Source organism: Pleurodeles waltl, chromosome 2_2 (genome assembly GCF_031143425.1).
Source record: "Pleurodeles waltl isolate 20211129_DDA chromosome 2_2, aPleWal1.hap1.20221129, whole genome shotgun sequence".
NCBI lineage: Eukaryota > Metazoa > Chordata > Amphibia > Caudata > Salamandridae > Pleurodeles > Pleurodeles waltl.
In genome coordinates, this window is record NC_090439.1 from 393,489,552 (window position 1) to 393,505,090 (window position 15,539).

The window sequence follows — 15,539 nt, forward strand, 5'->3', positions numbered from 1 at the left end:
AAATCTATCATCATACCACATCCTCCTCAAAAACCTCGGTACCCTAGTGCTCAACACATCCCCAACTATTTGTGTTTCATTCGACATGCAAAAGTGTGACAGTCCTCTTAGTCTCTCCCTGACCTCACCTCCTTAACAGGCACGAACAAATCTTGCAACTGTACGTAACAGATAACTACATGCCTGTAATACATGTATTGGTGCAGTTGCAGTAATATGATATTAAGTCTGTTTTTATTTCAACTACTGTGTTTTTTGTTTGTGCTGGAACATTTACTAAGTTGTATTTTAACTCACCCAGGTTTCTTTGTGGTCTCCTATATTTAGAGCCCCTTGAATTGTGCGACAGGGAAGCACCTAATTATATATACTGTAAGGGTTGACTAAATTATGCAACAAGAAAAAGTAAATTATGCGGCATAATGTGGCACATTTGTTTAATACTGTTACGCCACTATATTGGAATTTTTACACGTTAATACTATATGGGCAAAGATTTCACCTTATTAGTACCAGTTAACAACTAAATAACGGCCAAACACAACAGAAAGATGACCAGTTAACCTTTGCAAACAATTGTTAGTTAAAATCTGCAAATTGTTCAGCAGATAATGGATTATGCGGCAAATCCATAATTATGCGAATGAAGCCACGGCTTCTTTAAATACCGTTTTTCTTTACTTTATTTATAATTATGGGTGATGTATGTGACTCTATTACAGACGTTTTACAGAGAAATGTTTATTTTTCAACACTGTGCAACACCCATAACAAACGTTTTTTTTCTATCAGAACGGGACTTCACATGCGAAGAATGGGAGACTGTCCCAGACATTATTTGCAATAATATTAGCGAGCTGCTGCTGTTTTAAAATATTGAAAACACACGTCATCATCCCTGAATATTAGATGTAAAAACAATTAGAATGTAGACCTGTCTGCCTGTGCACAATGACCTGGCTAAAGACGGCGTAAAAAAAGTAAAATTGGATCATCAATACAAAACTGTTCCCAACAGGGGCCCCCAAAATACACTTAGCCCAGGGGCCCCGCTATCCTTAAGATGTCCCTAATCATATATTCGCTTTCACTGTCACAATAAAGGAAGTCAGATACAGTCCTGAAAGTGAGAGGACTGGCAAGGTTCCTGTGCCCAGGGGATGCACAACATCAACAGGGACTGAGAGAAGGCAATTTTATAACCTACAAAGACAGCACGAACAAACAACCGGGGAAACAGAATAAGGTCACCACAGCAGGAAATGCAAGAGCATAAATAAGCACTGACTGATGCTTTAAAATCCTTCTCAGAAAGGTCAGGTTGTACTACTGAAACAAAGAACTGCAACATCTACCCTCCAAATCATTCTGGAGAGAAGTCCCCTGGGTCTAGACAATCGAAACTGATGTAAAGGTCATTTTCTGTATGCATCAGTATATAGTGAAATCTTTCAGCGCGTGAAACCTCGCATTCGTCGTCTTCCATATGCAATCAAACGTCGAACAAAATGGCAAATAGTCCGCCCCGACCTCATTGATCCCAGCATGGCCTGCATCCGACGGTTTGTGGAAGTGCAGCTCTCTAGGAATTGACATGTCAATCATTTTACCAAAGTGTATTGTGTTTCAGAAATGAGGCAAGGAATATGTGAACAAAAAGACTTGTAAAATGACATCGAGCAAGAAGTCCTGACGAAACTAAATCAAAGCCATGCCGACTTCACACTTAGAAAACCCCATGATACCAGCAGTATATTTATACTTGGTCATGAGCACTGGAATTATGTGACAGAGGAGGACAAAATTATGTGGCAGGATAGACTAAATTATGCACGTGACACTGTACATTTTGTAACAGTGTTATTATTTGAATTCTTTTTTTTTACACAGTTTAACAGTGAGCAAAGGTTCCTCTTCATTAACAACTCAACACTCAAATACACACCTGAAAGGCTTTTGTGAAGGTCCTCTCACTGTGTGGCTGCATGTTTCCAAGCGTTTTTAGAAACTTTTGATCCATTTGAGCTTGAAACGATTTTTTGGGTAAACAATGCAAATTATGCCGCAGATTATGGGCCTCATTACGACGTTGGCGTTAATGCCCCCACACTGCCAAATTACCATTGGTGCCGGCAGTAACCATACCGCCGTATTCTGACACCAACAACACACACCGCCAGTAACCCGGCAATTCTCCACATCCGCCAGGGCGAACAGCGGTTTGAAAGCGGCGGTCAGCAGAACAACACTGCCACGGCAGAAATAATCCGCCCAACGCAATATGACCCACCAGTCAGTACAAAGGTGTGTAGACGGCGGAAAAACGTCAGCGGCGCGGGCGGCCTATGCACAACATGGGAAGCCCTGCAGGGGTGACGTCCGACCCCGTGGAAGGTAGGTTATATGTACTTAATGGGTGTGTGCGGGTATCCCTGTGTGTTTGGGGTGTTTGTGTGTGTGAATGTGTTGTCAGGGTGCGTGGTTCTGGTCCATGTCGCACATTGATGTATGTGTGTCTGTGTAAAAGTGTGTGGGGGCATGCTGTGAGGGGTGTGGGGACATGTATGTGTGTTGGTGGTGTTGGATGTGTGCATGGGAGGCTATTCTGGTGTGCTGTGTGAATCCCCCCTATACAAATAACGGGGACCACCAAGCTTTTTGCAACGGTGTGACCGCCGTGGAAAGCGTGGCGGTACACTGAGTCGTGATGGCTGCGGCAGTATATGGCTTCAAAAGTGGCTGGAAATGCCTACTGCCGCAACTGGGAGTGGCTAGACCTTGGCGGTACAGACGGTGAACTGGATATTTTACTCACAGTTCACTGCTGTGGTTAAATTACGGTGGTCCGCACCGCCAGCCTGTCGGCGGTGTTAACGCCGGTTTTGCGCTCACTGCGTCATAATGAGGTCCTATGGGGGTCATTCTAATCTTGGCGGGCGGCGGGAGCCGCCCGCCAAGCGGGAACCGCCAGAAGACCGTACCGCGGTCAAAAGACCGCAGCAGTCATTCTGAGTTTCCCGCTGGGCTGGCGGGCGACCGCCAGAAGGCCGCCCGCCCGCCCAGCGTGAAACCCCCTTCCACGGGGATGCCGGCTCCGAATGGAGCCGGCGGAGTGGAAAGGGTGCGACGGGTGCAGTTGCACCCGTCGCGATTTTCAGTGTCTGCTATGCAGACACTGAAAATCTTTGTGGGGCCCTGTTAGGGGGCCCCTGCAGTGCCCATGCCATTGGCATGGGCACTGCAGGGCCCCCAGGGGCCCCACGACACCCGTTCCCGCCAGCCAGGTTCTGGCGGTCACAACCGCCAGAACCAGGCTGGCGGGAAGGGGGTCGGAATCCCCATGGCGACGCTGCCTGCAGCGCCGCCATTGAGGATTCTTCAGGCCAGGGGAAAACCGGCGGGAAACCGCCGGTTTCCCTTTTCTGACTGCGGCTTTACTGCCGCGGTCAGAATTGGCCTGAATGCACCGCCAGCCTGTTGGCGGTGCATCCGCGGTCCCCGACCCTGGCGGTCTATGACCGCCAGGGTCGGAATGACCCCCTATGTGTCTAATGCAGCAGATCTGTAATATGCAGAAAACGGTTCTGGTCATGTTCAAGGAATTCACAAACATATTAGCATAAGCATGGGTCTATGAGCAAGTAGCATATGTCGGTAATGACACATATATGACTGTGGTTACTGAACAGCTCACAATTTTCTGTCAGATGTTCTGCAATCCTTCCACTCAGTTGAGTACAAGAAATCAATTCTATTAATCCCAGTGATCAATATATTCCACTGCTTGTAAATCCACACATTACAGCATTCGTGACATCTGAAATATACAGCATTGAAAGTTATAATGATGTCAGTTATGAATAGCTGGTAAATGTCAGTATTTTATTTGTTTTAAAATAGTAGATTTTTTATATTACTTATATATATATTTCACTTAAAAAAAACAAAGGGGCATATTTATACTCCGTTTGCGCCGAATGTGCGTCAAAAATTTTGACGCACTTTCAGCGCAAACGTTGCCCCATATTTAAACCCTGACGCCCGATCCGGCGCACCAGGAAAATGGCGCTATGTGCGCCAGTTTTTGGAAGCGGCACCCCGCCCTGCGTTAATGACATGCAGGGTAGGCGTTCCCGTCCAAAAACAGATGCACATAGCGGTGCGTGGTATTTATGCTTCAGGGCAAAAATCACTCCCGCGCGGCAGGCGTCGCAAAAAAATGGCGCAAAGCACGAATATCGTGAAATTTTAACACCTGGGTCAGGGCAGGCGTTAAAATGGGGCAAACACACCTGTACTTAATCAGAACACACAGAACAAACAACAGAGCAGCAGAGCAGCAGAGCAGCAACAGGGAGACATGGAGGTGATTTTTCTTCAGCGTGCACGTAGACGCAGAGCCCTGCAGCAACAACAGCAGCCACAACAACAACAACAACAGCAGGGCCCCCAAAGACAGCGCAGAAGGCAGGAGAGGATATTCCGCCCAAGAACAACCCTGCATGGCCTCAGGGAACGAGACATCATCCAGAGGTACCGGTTGAACTGGCAGGCCATTCAGCAGCTGCTGACAAATATTGAACAGCAATTGGCCCCCACTTTAGTGACTCCACGCACTATCCCAACAGAAACAAAGCTGCTTGCCGTACTTCACATGCTGGCAAGTGGCTCCTTTCAGACAACTGGTGCCCTGGTTGGTGGAATCTCACAACCATCTTTCTCCGCATTCCTGCCTAAAGTACTGGATGCCATCATTGGACTGACACCCCGCCACATCTGCTTCCCTAACACAGTGCAGAAGCAGCAGGAAACTAAACAGGGGTTCTACGCCATCAGTGGCTTTCCGCACGTCCTTGGTGCAATCGACTGCACACACGTACGCCTTGTGCCACCTGCTGCGAGTGAACACCTCTACCGCAACAGGAAGCACACACATTCCATCAACGTGCAGGCCATAGTCGATCACCAAGGACTGATCAGCAACATTGTGGCTAAATATCCTGGGAGTGTACATGACGCATTCATCTTCCGTCACAGCACCATCAACCAACACTTCCAGGATGGACGGTATGGCAATGGACTACTTGTTGGTAAGGACAAAAATCTGCTTATATACTCACTGCACAGAAACCCTCTAGGATAAACAACCCATACACCACAATAGCAACACCTAGACAGGAACACACTGAGGTACTCACATCACTAGCCATGTTTCACAAGTCACCATTGAACCTCTCACACATTGGAATTTACTCTACAGCTTAGTGTGAAGACATTCATGACTGTGGTTGCCTAAATGTCACCTTGCAAATTGGAAGTCTCACAATAACCTGTACACTAATACAATGCATAAGTTTTAAGGGATGGGATGGCCTGGGTATGTTCAATTGAACGTTCCTAATACACTTTCATGTTTCAACTCTGCATGGAACTATCATCAAAACCCCAGTGAGGACACACGGACACCTGTGTCACAAGTCACAATGCAAGGGAGGGCACACTGTACTTGAGAAACCGATACATCCTGCTGACAAACAGTTAGCCAACAAACACTTGCTCAGCCAAGGAAAAAAAACAATGCCAAAGTTTCCACCAACAACCATAGGTTGTCACATTAGTACACTAAATAGTCACAGACAACACAACACAACTACTTCCATCAAAGATACGTACAACAGTGCCTCCTACATCTAATTGATACCATTCTGTGTTTCTCTTTCAGCTGATCAGGGGTATGGCATCCAGCCTTGGATAATGACACCATATGGGAACCCAAATACTGCTGCTGAGCGGGCATACAATGACGCCCACAAGAGGACACGCAGCATTGTGGAGCGGACCTTTGGGATCCTAAAGTCAAGGTTCCGCTGCCTTGACATCACTGGCGGAAGCCTACTATACTCCCCAGAGATGGTCTGTAAGATCATACTCACTTGTGCCATATTACACAATATTTGTGTAAAAAGGAACATTCCCCTCCTTGAACCGGACCCAGACATGCCTGAGGATGATGATGAGGAGGATGCTGGCCTGCAACAGGAGGGGGAACAACCTAACACTGCAGCAGGAGTGCGTAGGCGCCAACAGCTTGTGAACAATTTTTTTACTTAAGTTATTATAATCACTTGTATTCCACACTTGTAAATAAACACAGATAACAAACACCACATCATGCTTTGGCCTATTCATTTCTGACCACCTTTAGTTTGAAATAGCTGAAGATGAATGTCGTCTCATTGATCAAGAATGCCATTAAAATTCATCACACCAAAAATAAACATCACAACTGTATGCACAGAGGGTAGGATGTGACATGATACATTACCATACACAGAGCCCAACAAGAGTACAAATGTGACAATTACACATGCCGGATCCAAACAACTGAAACAGTCTCTCATCCAGCCCAAAATTGGAGATCATTTGAAAGTCACATTACACGTGTTCAGAGACTGGGTGGGACCATCCATGTGTACGTGACCATGTCATCAATGGCTTCTCTCAAGTGTGTGATATGAGAAATACACAATAGCTACAACATCAGCTGCCACTAACTCAGGAGGAGACCTTGAAGTTACAGTGACAACATACACCCAGACAGGTGATAGTGGATTCACATTCCCACACACATGTACACATATGTCATACAATCAATCTAATATTTGAAAGTAGACCATCACAGTTGTGTCCCAGTCTGAACCTAGCAGGAAGATTGTAACATGACACTAAACCAGTTTATGCAGAAAGGGACACAGACAACCAAAATATTCTTCTCATTATCACATCGGGAACGCTGAGGGCCATATTTATACTCCGTTTGCGCCGAAATTGCGTCGTTTTTTTTGACGCAATTTCGACGCAAAACTAACGCCAACTAACGCCATATTTATACTATGGCGTTAGAGGCGAATAGCGCCAAAGTTCCCGGAATGTGCGTCATTTTTTAGCGTGAACCCCTTCCTTGCGTTAATGATATGCAAGGGAGGCGTTCCCGTCTAAAAAATGACTCCCAGGCCTTTACGTGGTATTTATACTCCCGGGCAAAAGAGACGCCCGGGAGTTGGCGTGGCTAAAAACGGCGCATTTGCGCCACTTTTTAACGCCTGCTCAGGGCAGGCGTTAAGGGGCCTGTGGGCTCAAAATGAGCCCACAGGTGCCCTCCCATGCCCCCAGGGACCCCCCCTGCCACCCTTGCCCACCCCTGGAGGACCCCCAAGGATGGAGGGACCCACCCCAGGGACATTCAGGTAAGTTCAGGTAAGTATAATTTTTTATTTTTTATATTTTTTTTTGGTGGCATAGGGGGGCCTTATTTGTGCCCCCCTACATGCCACTATGCCCAATGACCATGCCCAGGGGACACAAGTCCCCTGGGCATGGCCATTGGGCAAGGGGGCATGACTCCTATCTTTACAATGATAGGAGTCATGTTGATGGGGGATGGGCGTCGTTAAAAAATGGCGCAAGTCGGGTTAAGACGATTTTTTCGACGTAACCTGACTTGCCCCATTTTAAGACGCCCATGCGCCATTTTCCCCCTACGCCGGCGCTGTCTGGTCTACGTGGTTTTTTCCCACGCAAACCAGGCAGCGCCGGTCTGATTGCGCCGTCTAACGCCATTCCATAAATACGGCGCCCGCATGGCGCTTCAGAATGGCGTTAGACGGCGCAAAACTTTTTGACGCTAAACTGCGTTAGCGCAGTTTAGCGTCAAAAAGTATAAATATGGGCCTGAGAGTCTTGCAAACATAGTCATAGGAAAATGGTATGCAAGTTTGCTCCAATTCATCATTACTGCAAACGTCAAATGGGCTAATGAGATCAATGAATGGTCAACAGTCATTCATACCATATGGCCTTACATTAGCCCGCTGCTGCAGGTTTGCCATGATATAATAAATATACTCCATGGATACAGTAGCTATTCTGGATGGTCAAATCCTAGGGTGCTGGGGGCCTAAGTCCACCTCTACCGCCCCCAAAACATACAAGAATCATGTACTTGTGAACTAAACACATGCATAAGGCACATATGTGGCCTCCATGTCACAAGTCCAACACAAATCTGAAACACAAAATCATAATGGGACATGCTCAGCCCCATAAAAACTGAAAGTGACTCTCCCACTCCCTGTTAGGACTACAGATAAAAGCATCACCATCATAAATGTGGACACATTTTGGAGACGGAATACATAATGGTATCCCATCCATCATTTCAAAATAGCCATCAGCAATTACACCAAATATGTCGTCAAATATGGTCAATACATTAGTTAACGTATCCCAAACATTACAGTGTGAATGCCTTCTATACATAAAACAACGGACATGTGTCCGTTTGACCATGACAAATCACCTTTCCAAAGCTAAAAACATGAAGACATAAGGATAAATTTGCTCCATATTCTACGCATACAGCATGGCCGTCATAATTTGTTCACGTACATGTGTGCACACAATGCAGAGTCAAATACAAATGTATCCAAAAGTGTCTTAATATTTCGCCTTCAAAGTATAATTTACATCCACAATATTTTTGACTCTGCATCATGTGCACTACTGTACGTGTAAAAAAAATGACGCCCATGCTGTATGCGTGGTAAAATTGACGCTACATGGACAATATGTTGGTCATCCCATGTACATTATAAAATATTAATATTCATATCATATTTTTTCACTCCGCATCATGTGCACTACTGTACGTGTAAAAAAAATGACGCCCATGGTGTATGCGTGGTAAAATTGACGCTACATGGACAATATGTTGGTCATCTCATGTACATTATAAAATATTAATATTCATATCAGATTTTTTCACTCCGCATCATGTGCACTACTGTACGTGTAAAAAAAATGACGCCCATGCTGTATGCGTGGTAAAATTGACGCTACATGGACAATATGTTGGTCATCTCATGTACATTATAAAATATTAATATTCATATCATATTTTTTCACTCCGCATCATGTGCACTACTGTACGTGTAAAAAAAATTACGCCCATGCTTTATGCGTGGTAAAATTGACGCTACGTGGACAATATGTTGGTCATCTCATGTACATTATAAAATATTAATATTCATATCATATTTTTTCACTCCGCATCATGTGCACTACTGTACGTGTAAAAAAAATGACGCCCATGCTGTATGCGTGGTAAAATTGACGCTACATGGACAATATGTTGGTCATCTCATGTACATTATAAAATATTAATATTCATATCATATTTTTTCACTCCGCATCATGTGCACTGTAATGCGTAAAAAAAAATGACGCACAACTGTGTATGCGTGAAAATATGACGCAAAACGGGAAAATAAAAACGGCGGCCATTTTCTGCAGGAAGTGATGTAATAGGATATCCTGTTAACAAAATCTGTACTGGGAGTTAACTTTCACTTTCACTTTGCAGTCTCAGATTTATCTAGACTGTGTGGTTGTGTGAAAGGTGTTGTCCTGTGTTTTACTGCTTTTGTGTCCTGTGTGCCTTGTATTTTGTCTTAGTGTCAATCTATTATTGTTGTATAACATTGTCTCAGTCTGTTTAGTGTTATTTTGTCTATACCTGTGATAGTTTGTATTGTCAGTGGGAGTCTGTTGTGGGTAGCATAGTTTGGGGGGTTAGTTGGGCTATTTTTCTCCTTCTTCTTTTTCTTTCACACCTCTACCTTTCCCCATTTCCCACTTTTACTTTCATATTTATTTTGTCCAGCATTAGTCCTCTCAATATGTCAGGTAGGCCTCGCCTGTCCAGGATGGGTGAAGACGAATTGGGGGGGTTCCTATGGCTAGTAAGCCATTTCCTCCCACTAATGCTGGAAGCTGGGGGCCGTGTGATACAGGGGTATCACACGGAGGCGAGGAAAATCCAGTGGGAGAAGGTGCGCCATCACCTGGTCCGGGTCTACGGGAGTCTGAGAAATGTACACCAACTCAAGCACCGCTGGGCAGATCTGATCACCAGGGAACAGGACCTGCTGGACCACCTGGGACTCCGGATTGGTGCCCATGTTGGTGAGTAAAAATCTATTAAATGGGAATGATAGAAATCTGTGTGTGAACATGTGATGATTGTTAGCCAATCTGCAAAATAAGTAGCTGACTGTGTGTAATGCTAGGGAAACCTAGGCCCATGGTTATACACATAAATCCTTATATTTTGCAACACATGTACACTCAATAACAGCATTAAAATCCAACATCTATTTGTATTTTGCTAAGTCGCCCCCTCTCTGCGTCACAAAATGTTGCAAATGCTGCGCTACCAAGGTATACATATGTGTCCTAATGTGTATTTGTTGCAGAATGTGTATGAAGACCTATGCTACCAGTCCGATGGCTCATTTTTGCAACACATACCAGATGCCTGTAGCTGCATGTAATGTAGTGTTGCATTTGTGTCAGAAAAGCAACACGTGAACTGCTCTATTTGTACTCCACTGGTCATAATGGCCAGTGAGTACGTCATGTAGAAACAACATACCTACATATGCAGACGCCATAGCTAGACAGAAAATTGGAAACACATGATGATGCTATACATGTGTGTTGCCTTCAAGTCACATGAAGTTAGTCATGTTGTTCACACATATGTCACATGTGTGTCTGGTTGCTGTGTGTTGAACCTGTCCACATAGCCTGTTTGATTGTGAGTGGTCATGCAGTCCTCATGGAACCAGTTTTGGAATGTCTCTCTGGGATGCACATGCTGAGATGTATGGTTAACATATTGTTGGGACATACTAATGGAGGATTAACTTGGACGACACATGACTGTCCTGGCCACTGCATGAGTGTAGTAGGGTGTGACACTGGAGCAGGAGACTCATCCAATGATAATGTTGAATACAAAGTCATCCATGCAGGATGAGCATGTGTGAAAGTCTATCATTACCATGTCATATTCACACAGTGTCATTGTAACAGAAATTATTTGTCCGTTCACCCAGTCTGAGTATAATCTTTGTTTCATGCTTTACAGGTGGACCAGCCCCGTACACCGTGGGAGAGGTGGCCCATTTTGACGACCCGATACCTACAGTGAGTGTCGCCTGAGTGCTATTTACATTGTTTGGTAATGAAGCATGATGGATTACTGTGTGTTCAAGAGAATTCATGATTTGATGTGCTGGCCGTTCATTGGCTTTGTTGTTTTAGTGTGATATCAAATTTGAATAATGTTTCTGTAAAGCAACACCTAGTCATCTCTCAGATTGAGGGGTTGTAGCCCATTCAATTAGGGCAGCAATTGGGAATGGTATGACTCATTTGGAATACACTGGTCAATGTTAGACTTGGTCAGGGACTTGCCATCAACTGAGTCTGCACATCAGACTGACAGTCTCCCAGATAGCTTAGGCACATGGCTTTGATGACAAGTGTTTCTTCCTAGTTGAGGATGGACTGTGTACACTGTAGGTCGGATCTTCCAGGGCCATGTACTTCCACAAGGTGAACTCGAAGTGTATGTGACTTGAGTGCAATGGCCTAGGTGTTCAGTTGAATCATGTGAATGGGTGTTCTACCTCCTCTGTGTGTGTTGTTAAACATGCCTCACTAATAGTATGTTGGGCTAAGTCATATCATCTTGACATGTGTGGACCTGGGATGTGACAAGGTTGGGCTGACTACAACGTGTTGCTAGCCCTTCATAGTTGTTGTGTGTGAAGGCACATAGGCCCGTATTTATACTTTTTGACGCTAAACTGCGCTAACGCAGTTTAGCGTCAAAAAGTTTAGCGCCGGCTAACGCCATTCTGAAGCGCCATGCGGGCGCTGTATTTATTGAATGGCGTTAGCCGGCGCTAGCAGACCGGCGCTGCCTGGTGTGCGTGGAAAAAAACCACGTACACCAGGCAGCGCCGGCGTAGGGAAAAATGGCGTTAGGGCATCTTAAAATGGTGCAAGTCAGGTTGACGCAAAAAAATCACCTCCACCCGATTTGCGCCATTTTTAACGACGCCCAGACGCCATTTACATGACTCCTGTCTTAGTAAAGACAGGAGTCATGCCCCCTTGCCCAATGGCCATGCCCAGGGGACTTCTGTCCCCTGGGCATGGTCATTGGGCATTGAGGCATGTAGGGGGGCACAAATCAGGCCCCCCTATGCCAAAAAAAATTATAAAAAAAATGAAAAATTATACTTACCTGAACTTACCTGAATGTCCCTGGGATGGGTCCCTCCATCCTTTGGTGTCCTCCTGGGGTGGGCTAGGTTGGCAGGGGGGGTCCCTGGGGGCATGGGAGGGCAGCTGTGGGCTCATTTTGAGCCCACAGGTCCCTTAACGCCTGCCCTGACCCAGGCGTTAAAAAGAGGTGCAAATGCGGGGTTTTTTGCCCCACCCACTCCCGGGCATGATTTTTGCCCGGGAGTATAAATAAGACGCATTTGCATCGCAGTCATTTTTTTGGACGGGAACGCCTACCTTGCATCTCATTAACGCAAGAAAGGCGTTCACGCAAAAAAATGACGCTCTTTCCTCATACTTTGGCGCTAGACGCGTCTAACGCCAAAGTATAAATATGGCGTTAGTTTTGCGCCGAATTTGCGTCGAAAAAAACGACGCAAATTTGGCGCAAACGGAGTATAAATATACCCCATACTTGTTGAACTTTCTATACACTCCTGGGTGTGCATTGAACATGGAATTGTTGGTTGTTCTTCCCACACCACCCACAAAGACTGGGATGTTACTGTGAAACAGGGTACCTAGGACTGTTGCAACCAGTATGTTACACGTACTTAGGGGCATATTTATACTCCGTTTGAGCCAAATTTGCGTCGGTTTATTCGACGAAAATTCGGCGCAAAACTAATGCCATATTTATACTTTGGCGTTAGACGCGTCTAGCGCCAAAGTATGAGGAATGAGCGTCATTTTTTTGCGTGAACGCCTTCCTTGCGTTAATGAGATGCAAGGTAGGCGTTCCCGTCCAAAAAAATGACTGCGACACAAATGCGTCGTATTTATACTCCCGGGCAAAAATCACGCCCGGGAGTGGGCGGGGCAAAAAACCCGCATTTGCGCCTCTTTTTAACGCCTGGGTCAGGGCAGGCGTTAAGGGACCTGTGGGCTCAAAATGAGCCCACAGCTGCCCTCCCATGCCCCCAGGGTCCCCCCCTGCCACCCTTGCCCACCCTAGGAGGACACCCAAGGATGGAGGGACCCATCCCAGGGACATTCAGGTAAGTTCAGGTGAGTATAATTTTTTTTTTTATAATTTTTTTTGGCATAGGGGGGCCTGATTTGTGCCCCCCTACATGCCACAATGCCCAATGACCATGCCCAGGGGACATAAGTCCCCTGGGCATGGCCATTGGGCAAGGGGACATGACTCCTGTCTTTACTAAGACAGGAGTCATGTAAATGGCGTCTGGGCGTTGTTAAAAATGGCGCAAATCGGGTGGAGGCGATTTTTTTGCGTCAACCTGACTTGCCCCATTTTAAGATGCCCTAACGCCATTTTTCCCTACGCCGGCGCTGCCTGGTGTACGTGGTTTTTTTCCACGCACACCAGGCAGCGCCGGTCTGCTAGCGCCAGCTAACGCCATTCAATAAATACGGCGCCCGCATGGCGCTTCAGAATGGCGTTAGCCGGCGCTAAACTTTTTGACGCTAAACTGTGTTAGCGCAGTTTAGCGTCAAAAAGTATAAATACGGGCCTTAGCACCTTTTGTGACTTGAGTTAGTACCTAGGGCCAGAGTGAGAAAAATGTCTACACGTTGCAAATGGCATAAATATATGTTTGTGATTTGCAAACGTCTGTTTCCTATTCCAAAATGTATTTGGTGGTCATGTACATATTAGGAAAATGCTTTTCAAAATGGAAATGATAAAGGGCTTTACCAGACCTACTTGCAAATCACAGTGGTAGGCAATCCCATTTGCAACCGAGTACGTGGTTGCAAAGTGAGTAGCTGAGTAGCTGTTATCATCCACTTGAAGTGGATGGTAACCAACTTGCTGACTGGAAGGGGTCCTCATTGTAAACCTTCACCTTTGTGAGTGGACCAAAATAATCCTGCACAAAACAGCCAGTGGTCTAAGGGACCAATAATTACCGTGAACATTTCCTAGTTGAATTGTTGTGTTTTTAAACTAATTGCAGCTCATTTGCCTACACTTGGGGAAAAATTACTTGCTTCATTTAAAAGCAGTCACGTCTATGGATTTCTGCTGGTCCCAGCAGGCCTCCATCCCCGTGAGTGCCCATAGTCGCTACGGTGGGGCAACTTGGAACCCACATCATTGATGTTCATGAGGTGGGTTTTCGGGACCCCATAGCGACTCGCAGACGGTGTCAGAGACACCGTTCTGCTTTGCATAATTGCTAGTTGTTATTTCAAGATTCCTACATCTGACCCCTAGTGTGGACATATGATTCTGGGCCAGGGGTTCAATCTTAGCACACAACTAATTCCAAATGCCATTGAGTGAGGAGTGTGATTGTTATCACATAGAATGACATATGTAGTGAAGTCAGTATGCGGAAGAGCTGGTGCCATAATGTCTCATGCCTTAGGTATGATTTGGTTGAGTAGTTTAGGGTGATGTCATCCATCATGTAGAGACATGTATATGCTAGGTGTGATATGCCCTTAGGTATGCAGGATTCACATGTACTTCCTCTGAGCCTTTCCGTGAACTATGTTGTAACAATTGCTGCAAAAAATACATTTCTAGTAATGGACAAATGACCCATGGTGGTATTCAACCCACTGTAAATTCAATGCTCAATATTTCCCTTTTTTCTTCACAGCTGCAAACCTGAGTGCCGCAGAGCGCAACCATTTGGAGCGCCGTGCAATGAGGTACAGCCACATCCTGCAGGTGCAGTGTGGGTATCGGAGGATGGCCCGCAGATATAATTCGGATCGGGCCTCCGGGGCGTGGTATGCCACACCACAGGCTCCCCCAACGGTGCCACCAACAACCACCGCCACTACATCCACCAGGTCTGCCCAAGGGGACACAGCAACGGACCAGGCATCTTCATCCAGACCTGGACCCAGCCGTGTGTTGGGAGCAGGGCTGTCCCGTGGCCACTCCACTCCAGCAACAACCTCCACCTCCACCGGCACCCAGACCAGCACTGACCCTCCTATTGACCCTGCAGCCTTCCAGGCATTGTCCAGAAAATTGGACAGGTTGATCCGCAAGGTTGACAACCTTGCGGAGGACATGAATGAGGTTAAGAAGAAGGTGCGCTCCATCCGGCGCACACTACGCAGGGCAAATCTGTAGTCATTTTGCCCTCCTGAACTTTTACCCCTCCCCTCTCACCTCTTTCCTTTTTCATACTGTTAGTTGGGTTTGGGGGGTTAGTTATAGGATAAGTATAGGAAATTAGCCTAGTTAGTGTTAGGTAAGAGGGTGGGGGGTCCTTATTCTTTCTATCTAATATTTTTGTGTGGGTGGGTGGGTGGGGGGCAATGTTGGGATTCCTGTTTAATTAAAAAAAGAAAAAAAAAAAAGGAAAAAAAATCAAAAAAAAAAAAATAACAAAAAAATATATGTTTGTTTAGGA